We start from the raw sequence: 9,507 nt of genomic DNA on the forward strand, positions 1-9,507 counted from the left end.
CATGATAGCAGGTGGTTAAATAGAAATTCGCTGCTCAGCTGACCCTGTAGGAGCAACCGTATGCCAAAAATGTAAGCAGAATGAGCTTTTCAGTGAAAAGCAGCCAGGCACATTTTAGCTAGTTTTACTTGTAAGTGAGGTTGGAAACGCTTTTCGGGCTCAGTACTGGGCTCACAACATGCAGCCTTGAGGTCTCTCATGATAGCAGCTGGTTAAATAGAAATTCGCTGATCAGCTGACCCTGTAGGAGCAAACGTATGCCAAAAATTTACGCAGAATGAGCTTTTCAGTGAAGAGCAGCCAGGCAAATTTTAGCTAGTTTTACTTGTAAGTGGAGTTGGAAACGCTTTTCAGGCTCAGTACTGGGCTCAAAACATGCAGCCTTGAGGTCTCTCATGATAGCAGGTGGTTAAATAGAAATTCGCTGCTAGGCTGACCCTGTAGGAGCAAACGTATGCCAAAAATGTAAGCAGAATGAGCTTTTCAGTGAATAGCAGCCAGGCACATTTTAGCTAGTTTTACTTGTAAGTGGGGTTTGAAACTCTTTTCAGGATCAGTACTGGGCTCAAAACATGCAGCCCTGAGGTCTCTCATGATAGCAGGTGGTTAAGTAGAAATTTGCCACTTGGCTGACCCAGCAGGAGCAAACGTATTCCAAAAATGTACGCAGAATGAGCTTTTTAGTGAAGAGCAGCCACGCACATTTTAGCTAGTTTTCCTTGTAAGTGGAGTTGGAAACGCTTTTCAGGATCAGTACTGGGCTCAAAACATGCAGCCCTGAGGTCTCTCATAATAGCAGGTGGTTAAATAGAAATTCGCTGCTCAGCTGACCCGGCAGGAGCAAATGTATGCCAAAAATGTACGCAGAATGAGCTTTTCAGTGAAGAGCAGCCAGGCAAATTTTAGCTAGTTTTACTTGTAAGTGGAGTTGGAAACGCTTTTCAGGCTCAGTACTCGGCTCAAAACATGCAGCCTTAAGGTCTCTCATGATAGCAGGTGGTTAAGTAGAAATTTGCCACTTGGCTGACCCAGCAGGAGCAAACATATGCCAAAAATGTACACAGAATGAGCTTTTCAGTGAATAGCAGCCAGGCACATTTTAGCTAGTTTTCCTGTTAAGTGGGGTTGGAAACGCTTCTCAGGATCAGTACTCGGCTCAAAACATGCAGCCCTGAGGTCTCTCATGATAGCAGGTGGTTAAATAGAAATTCGCTGCTCAGCTGACCCTGTAGGAGCAACCGTATGCCAAAAATGTAAGCAGAATGAGCTTTTCAGTGAATAGCAGCCAGGCACATTTCAGCTAGTTTTACTTGTAAGTGGGGTTGGAAACGCTTTTCAGGATCAGTACTGGGCTCAAAACATGCAGCCCTGAGGTCTCTCATGATAGCAGGTGGTTAAATAGAAATTCGCTGCTCAGCTGACCCTGTAGGAGCAACCGTATGCTAAAAATGTAAGCAGAATGAGCTTTTCAGTGAAAAGCAGACAGGCACATTTTAGCTAGTTTTAATTGTAAGTGAGGTTGGAAACGCTTTTCGGGCTCAGTACTGGGCTCAAAACATGCAGCCTTGAGGTCTCTCATGATAGCAGGTGGTTAAATAGAAATACGCTGATCAGCTGACCCTGTAGGAGCAAACGTATGCCAAAAATGTACGCAGAATGAGCTTTTCAGTGAAGAGCAGCCAGGCAAATTTTAGCTAGTTTTACTTGTAACTGGGGTTGGAAACTCTTTTCAGGATCAGTACTGGGCTCAAAACATGCAGCCCTGAGGTCTCTCATGATAGCAGGTGGTTAAATAGAAATTCGCTGCTCAGCTGACCCTGTAGGAGCAACCGTATGCCAAAAATGTAAGCAGAATGAGCTTTTCAGTGAATAGCAGCCAGGCACATTTTGGCTAGTTTTACTTGTAAGTGGGGTTGGAAACGCTTTTCAGGATCAGTACTGGGCTAAAAACATGCAGCCCTGAGGTCTCTCATGATAGCAGGTGGTTAAATAGAAATTCGCTGCTCAGCTGACCCTGTAGGAGCAACCGTGTGCCAAAAATGTAAGCAGAATGAGCTTTTCAGTGAATAGCAGCCAGGCACATTTTAGCTAGTTTTACTTGTAAGTGGAGTTGGAAACGCTTTTCAGGATCAGTACTGGGCTCAAAACATGCAGCCCTGAGGTCTCTCATGATAGCAGGTGGTTAAATAGAAATTCGCTGCTCAGCTGACCCTGTAGGAGCAACCGTATGCCAAAAATGTAAGCAGAATGAGCTTTTCAGTGAATAGCAGCCAGGCACATTTTAGCTAGTTTTACTTGTAAGTGGGGTTGGAAACGCTTTTCAGGATCAGTACTGGGCTCAAAACATGCAGCCCTGAGGTCTCTCATGATAGCAGGTGGTTAAATAGAAATTCGCTGCTCAGCTGACCCTGTAGGAGCAACCGTATGCCAAAAATGTAAGCAGAATGAGCTTTTCAGTGAAAAGCAGCCAGGCACATTTTAGCTAGTTTTACTTGTAAGTGAGGTTGGAAACGCTTTTCGGGCTCAGTACTGGGCTCACAACATGCAGCCTTGAGGTCTCTCATGATAGCAGGTGGTTAAATAGAAATTCGCTGATCAGCTGACCCTGTAGGAGCAAACGTATGCCAAAAATTTACGCAGAATGAGCTTTTCAGTGAAGAGCAGCCAGGCAAATTTTAGCTAGTTTTACTTGTAAGTGGAGTTGGAAACGCTTTTCAGGCTCAGTACTGGGCTCAAAACATGCAGCCTTGAGGTCTCTCATGATAGCAGGTGGTTAAATAGAAATTCGCTGCTAGGCTGACCCTGTAGGAGCAAACGTATGCCAAAAATGTAAGCAGAATGAGCTTTTCAGTGAATAGCAGCCAGGCACATTTTAGCTAGTTTTACTTGTAAGTGGGGTTTGAAAACTCTTTTCAGGATCAGTACTGGGCTCAAAACATGCAGCCCTGAGGTCTCTCATGATAGCAGGTGGTTAAGTAGAAATTTGCCACTTGGCTGACCCAGCAGGAGCAAACGTATTCCAAAAATGTACGCAGAATGAGCTTTTTAGTGAAGAGCAGCCACGCACATTTTAGCTAGTTTTCCTTGTAAGTGGAGTTGGAAACGCTTTTCAGGATCAGTACTGGGCTCAAAACATGCAGCCCTGAGGTCTCTCATGATAGCAGGTGGTTAAATAGAAATTCGCTGCTCAGCTGACCCTGTAGGAGCAACCGTATGCCAAAAATGTAAGCAGAATGAGCTTTTCAGTGAATAGCAGCCAGGCACATTTTAGCTAGTTTTACTTGTAAGTGGGGTTGGAAACGCTTTTCAGGATCAGTACTGGGCTCAAAACATGCAGCCCTGAGGTCTCTCATGATAGCAGGTGGTTAAATAGAAATTCGCTGCTCAGCTGACCCTGTAGGAGCAACCGTATGCTAAAAATGTAAGCAGAATGAGCTTTTCAGTGAAAAGCAGACAGGCACATTTTAGCTAGTTTTAATTGTAAGTGAGGTTGGAAACGCTTTTCGGGCTCAGTACTGGGCTCAAAACATGCAGCCTTGAGGTCTCTCATGATAGCAGGTGGTTAAATAGAAATTCGCTGATCAGCTGACCCTGTAGGAGCAAACGTATGCCAAAAATGTACGCAGAATGAGCTTTTCAGTGAAGAGCAGCCAGGCAAATTTTAGCTAGTTTTACTTGTAACTGGGGTTGGAAACTCTTTTCAGGATCAGTACTGGGCTCAAAACATGCAGCCCTGAGGTCTCTCATGATAGCAGGTGGTTAAATAGAAATTCGCTGCTCAGCTGACCCTGTAGGAGCAACCGTGTGCCAAAAATGTAAGCAGAATGAGCTTTTCAGTGAATAGCAGCCAGGCACATTTTAGCTAGTTTTACTTGTAAGTGGAGTTGGAAACCTTTTCAGGATCAGTACTGGGCTCAAAACATGCAGCCCTGAGGTCTCTCATGATAGCAGGTGGTTAAATAGAAATTCGCTGCTCAGCTGACCCTGTAGGAGCAACCGTGTGCCAAAAATGTAAGCAGAATGAGCTTTTCAGTGAATAGCAGCCAGGCACATTTTAGCTAGTTTTACTTGTAAGTGGAGTTGGAAACGCTTTTCAGGATCAGTACTGGGCTCAAAACATGCAGCCCTGAGGTCTCTCATGATAGCAGGTGGTTAAATAGAAATTCGCTGCTCAGCTGACCCTGTAGGAGCAACCGTATGCCAAAAATGTAAGCAGAATGAGCTTTTCAGTGAATAGCAGCCAGGCACATTTTAGCTAGTTTTACTTGTAAGTGGGGTTGGAAACGCTTTTCAGGATCAGTACTGGGCTCAAAACATGCAGCCCTGAGGTCTCTCATGATAGCAGGTGGTTAAATAGAAATTCGCTGCTCAGCTGACCCTGTAGGAGCAACCGTATGCCAAAAATGTAAGCAGAATGAGCTTTTCAGTGAAAAGCAGCCAGGCACATTTTAGCTAGTTTTACTTGTAAGTGAGGTTGGAAACGCTTTTCGGGCTCAGTACTGGGCTCACAACATGCAGCCTTGAGGTCTCTCATGATAGCAGGTGGTTAAATAGAAATTCGCTGATCAGCTGACCCTGTAGGAGCAAACGTATGCCAAAAATTTACGCAGAATGAGCTTTTCAGTGAAGAGCAGCCAGGCAAATTTTAGCTAGTTTTACTTGTAAGTGGAGTTGGAAACGCTTTTCAGGCTCAGTACTGGGCTCAAAACATGCAGCCTTGAGGTCTCTCATGATAGCAGGTGGTTAAATAGAAATTCGCTGCTAGGCTGACCCTGTAGGAGCAAACGTATGCCAAAAATGTAAGCAGAATGAGCTTTTCAGTGAATAGCAGCCAGGCACATTTTAGCTAGTTTTACTTGTAAGTGGGGTTTGAAAACTCTTTTCAGGATCAGTACTGGGCTCAAAACATGCAGCCCTGAGGTCTCTCATGATAGCAGGTGGTTAAGTAGAAATTTGCCACTTGGCTGACCCAGCAGGAGCACACGTATTCCAAAAATGTACGCAGAATGAGCTTTTTAGTGAAGAGCAGCCACGCACATTTTAGCTAGTTTTCCTTGTAAGTGGAGTTGGAAACGCTTTTCAGGATCAGTACTGGGCTCAAAACATGCAGCCCTGAGGTCTCTCATGATAGCAGGTGGTTAAATAGAAATTCGCTGCTCAGCTGACCCTGTAGGAGCAACCGTATGCCAAAAATGTAAGCAGAATGAGCTTTTCAGTGAATAGCAGCCAGGCACATTTTAGCTAGTTTTACTTGTAAGTGGGGTTGGAAACGCTTTTCAGGATCAGTACTGGGCTCAAAACATGCAGCCCTGAGGTCTCTCATGATAGCAGGTGGTTAAATAGAAATTCGCTGCTCAGCTGACCCTGTAGGAGCAACCGTATGCTAAAAATGTAAGCAGAATGAGCTTTTCAGTGAAAAGCAGACAGGCACATTTTAGCTAGTTTTAATTGTAAGTGAGGTTGGAAACGCTTTTCGGGCTCAGTACTGGGCTCAAAACATGCAGCCTTGAGGTCTCTCATGATAGCAGGTGGTTAAATAGAAATTCGCTGATCAGCTGACCCTGTAGGAGCAAACGTATGCCAAAAATGTACGCAGAATGAGCTTTTCAGTGAAGAGCAGCCAGGCAAATTTTAGCTAGTTTTACTTGTAACTGGGGTTGGAAACTCTTTTCAGGATCAGTACTGGGCTCAAAACATGCAGCCCTGAGGTCTCTCATGATAGCAGGTGGTTAAATAGAAATTCGCTGCTCAGCTGACCCTGTAGGAGCAACCGTGTGCCAAAAATGTAAGCAGAATGAGCTTTTCAGTGAATAGCAGCCAGGCACATTTTAGCTAGTTTTACTTGTAAGTGGAGTTGGAAACCTTTTCAGGATCAGTACTGGGCTCAAAACATGCAGCCCTGAGGTCTCTCATGATAGCAGGTGGTTAAATAGAAATTCGCTGCTCAGCTGACCCTGTAGGAGCAACCGTGTGCCAAAAATGTAAGCAGAATGAGCTTTTCAGTGAATAGCAGCCAGGCACATTTTAGCTAGTTTTACTTGTAAGTGGAGTTGGAAACGCTTTTCAGGATCAGTACTGGGCTCAAAACATGCAGCCCTGAGGTCTCTCATGATAGCAGGTGGTTAAATAGAAATTCGCTGCTCAGCTGACCCTGTAGGAGCAACCGTATGCCAAAAATGTAAGCAGAATGAGCTTTTCAGTGAATAGCAGCCAGGCACATTTTAGCTAGTTTTACTTGTAAGTGGGGTTGGAAACGCTTTTCAGGATCAGTACTGGGCTAAAAACATGCAGCCCTGAGGTCTCTCATGATAGCAGGTGGTTAAATAGAAATTCGCTGCTCAGCTGACCCTGTAGGAGCAACCGTATGCTAAAAATGTAAGCAGAATGAGCTTTTCAGTGAAAAGCAGACAGGCACATTTTAGCTAGTTTTAATTGTAAGTGAGGTTGGAAACGCTTTTCGGGCTCAGTACTGGGCTCAAAACATGCAGCCTTGAGGTCTCTCATGATAGCAGGTGGTTAAATAGAAATTCGCTGATCAGCTGACCCTGTAGGAGCAAACGTATGCCAAAAATGTACGCAGAATGAGCTTTTCAGTGAAGAGCAGCCAGGCAAATTTTAGCTAGTTTTACTTGTAACTGGGGTTGGAAACTCTTTTCAGGATCAGTACTGGGCTCAAAACATGCAGCCCTGAGGTCTCTCATGATAGCAGGTGGTTAAATAGAAATTCGCTGCTCAGCTGACCCTGTAGGAGCAAACGTGTGCCAAAAATGTAAGCAGAATGAGCTTTTCAGTGAATAGCAGCCAGGCACATTTTAGCTAGTTTTACTTGTAAGTGGAGTTGGAAACGCTTTTCAGGATCAGTACTGGGCTCAAAACATGCAGCCCTGAGGTCTCTCATGATAGCAGGTGGTTAAATAGAAATTCGCTGCTCAGCTGACCCTGTAGGAGCAACCGTGTGCCAAAAATGTAAGCAGAATGAGCTTTTCAGTGAATAGCAGCCAGGCACATTTTAGCTAGTTTTACTTGTAAGTGGAGTTGGAAACGCTTTTCAGGATCAGTACTGGGCTCAAAACATACAGCCCTGAGGTCTCTCATGATAGCAGGTGGTTAAATAGAAATTCGCTGCTCAGCTGACCCTGTAGGAGCAACCGTATGCCAAAAATGTAAGCAGAATGAGCTTTTCAGTGAATAGCAGCCAGGCACATTTTAGCTAGTTTTACTTGTAAGTGGGGTTGGAAACGCTTTTCAGGATCAGTACTGGGCTCAAAACATGCAGCCCTGAGGTCTCTCATGATAGCAGGTGGTTAAATAGAAATTCGCTGCTCAGCTGACCCTGTAGGAGCAACCGTATGCCAAAAATGTAAGCAGAATGAGCTTTTCAGTGAAAAGCAGCCAGGCACATTTTAGCTAGTTTTACTTGTAAGTGAGGTTGGAAACGCTTTTCGGGCTCAGTACTGGGCTCACAACATGCAGCCTTGAGGTCTCTCATGATAGCAGGTGGTTAAATAGAAATTCGCTGATCAGCTGACCCTGTAGGAGCAAACGTATGCCAAAAATTTACGCAGAATGAGCTTTTCAGTGAAGAGCAGCCAGGCAAATTTTAGCTAGTTTTACTTGTAAGTGGAGTTGGAAACGCTTTTCAGGCTCAGTACTGGGCTCAAAACATGCAGCCTTGAGGTCTCTCATGATAGCAGGTGGTTAAATAGAAATTCGCTGCTAGGCTGACCCTGTAGGAGCAAACGTATGCCAAAAATGTAAGCAGAATGCGCTTTTCAGTGAATAGCAGCCAGGCACATTTTAGCTAGTTTTACTTGTAAGTGGGGTTTGAAACTCTTTTCAGGATCAGTACTGGGCTCAAAACATGCAGCCCTGAGGTCTCTCATGATAGCAGGTGGTTAAGTAGAAATTTGCCACTTGGCTGACCCAGCAGGAGCAAACGTATTCCAAAAATGTACGCAGAATGAGCTTTTCAGTGAAGAGCAGCCAGGCACATTTTGGCTAGTTTTACTTGTAAGTGGGGTTGGAAACGCTTTTCAGGATCAGTACTGGGCTAAAAACATGCAGCCCTGAGGTCTCTCATGATAGCAGGTGGTTAAATAGAAATTCGCTGCTAGGCTGACCCTGTAGGAGCAAACGTATGCCAAAAATGTAAGCAGAATGAGCTTTTCAGTGAATAGCAGCCAGGCACATTTTAGCTAGTTTTACTTGTAAGTGGGGTTTGAAACTCTTTTCAGGATCAGTACTGGGCTCAAAACATGCAGCCCTGAGGTCTCTCATGATAGCAGGTGGTTAAGTAGAAATTTGCCACTTGGCTGACCCAGCAGGAGCAAACGTATTCCAAAAATGTACGCAGAATGAGCTTTTTAGTGAAGAGCAGCCACGCACATTTTAGCTAGTTTTCCTTGTAAGTGGAGTTGGAAACGCTTTTCAGGATCAGTACTGGGCTCAAAACATGCAGCCCTGAGGTCTCTCATGATAGCAGGTGGTTAAATAGAAATTCGCTGCTCAGCTGACCCGGCAGGAGCAAATGTATGCCAAAAATGTACGCAGAATGAGCTTTTCAGTGAAGAGCAGCCAGGCAAATTTTAGCTAGTTTTACTTGTAAGTGGAGTTGGAAACGCTTTTCAGGCTCAGTACTCGGCTCAAAACATGCAGCCTTAAGGTCTCTCATGATAGCAGGTGGTTAAGTAGAAATTTGCCACTTGGCTGACCCAGCAGGAGCAAACATATGCCAAAAATGTACACAGAATGAGCTTTTCAGTGAATAGCAGCCAGGCACATTTTAGCTAGTTTTCCTGTTAAGTGGGGTTGGAAACGCTTTTCAGGATCAGTACTCGGCTCAAAACATGCAGCCCTGCGGTCTCTCATGATAGCAGGTGGTTAAATAGAAATTCGCTGCTCAGCTGACCCTGTAGGAGCAACCGTATGCCAAAAATGTAAGCAGAATGAGCTTTTCAGTGAATAGCAGCCAGGCACATTTTAGCTAGTTTTACTTGTAAGTGGGGTTGGAAACGCTTTTCAGGATCAGTACTGGGCTAAAAACATGCAGCCCTGAGGTCTCTCATGATAGCAGGTGGTTAAATAGAAATTCGCTGCTCAGCTGACCCTGTAGGAGCAACCGTATGCTAAAAATGTAAGCAGAATGAGCTTTTCAGTGAAAAGCAGACAGGCACATTTTAGCTAGTTTTAATTGTAAGTGAGGTTGGAAACGCTTTTCGGGCTCAGTACTGGGCTCAAAACATGCAGCCTTGAGGTCTCTCATGATAGCAGGTGGTTAAATAGAAATTCGCTGATCAGCTGACCCTGTAGGAGCAAACGTATGCCAAAAATGTACGCAGAATGAGCTTTTCAGTGAAGAGCAGCCAGGCAAATTTTAGCTAGTTTTACTTGTAACTGGGGTTGGAAACTCTTTTCAGGATCAGTACTGGGCTCAAAACATGCAGCCCTGAGGTCTCTCATGATAGCAGGTGGTTAAATAGAAATTCGCTGCTCAGCTGACCCTGTAGG

Source organism: Lissotriton vulgaris, unplaced genomic scaffold (genome assembly GCF_964263255.1).
Source record: "Lissotriton vulgaris unplaced genomic scaffold, aLisVul1.2 SCAFFOLD_170, whole genome shotgun sequence".
In the NCBI taxonomy this organism is placed as follows: Eukaryota; Metazoa; Chordata; class Amphibia; order Caudata; family Salamandridae; genus Lissotriton; species Lissotriton vulgaris.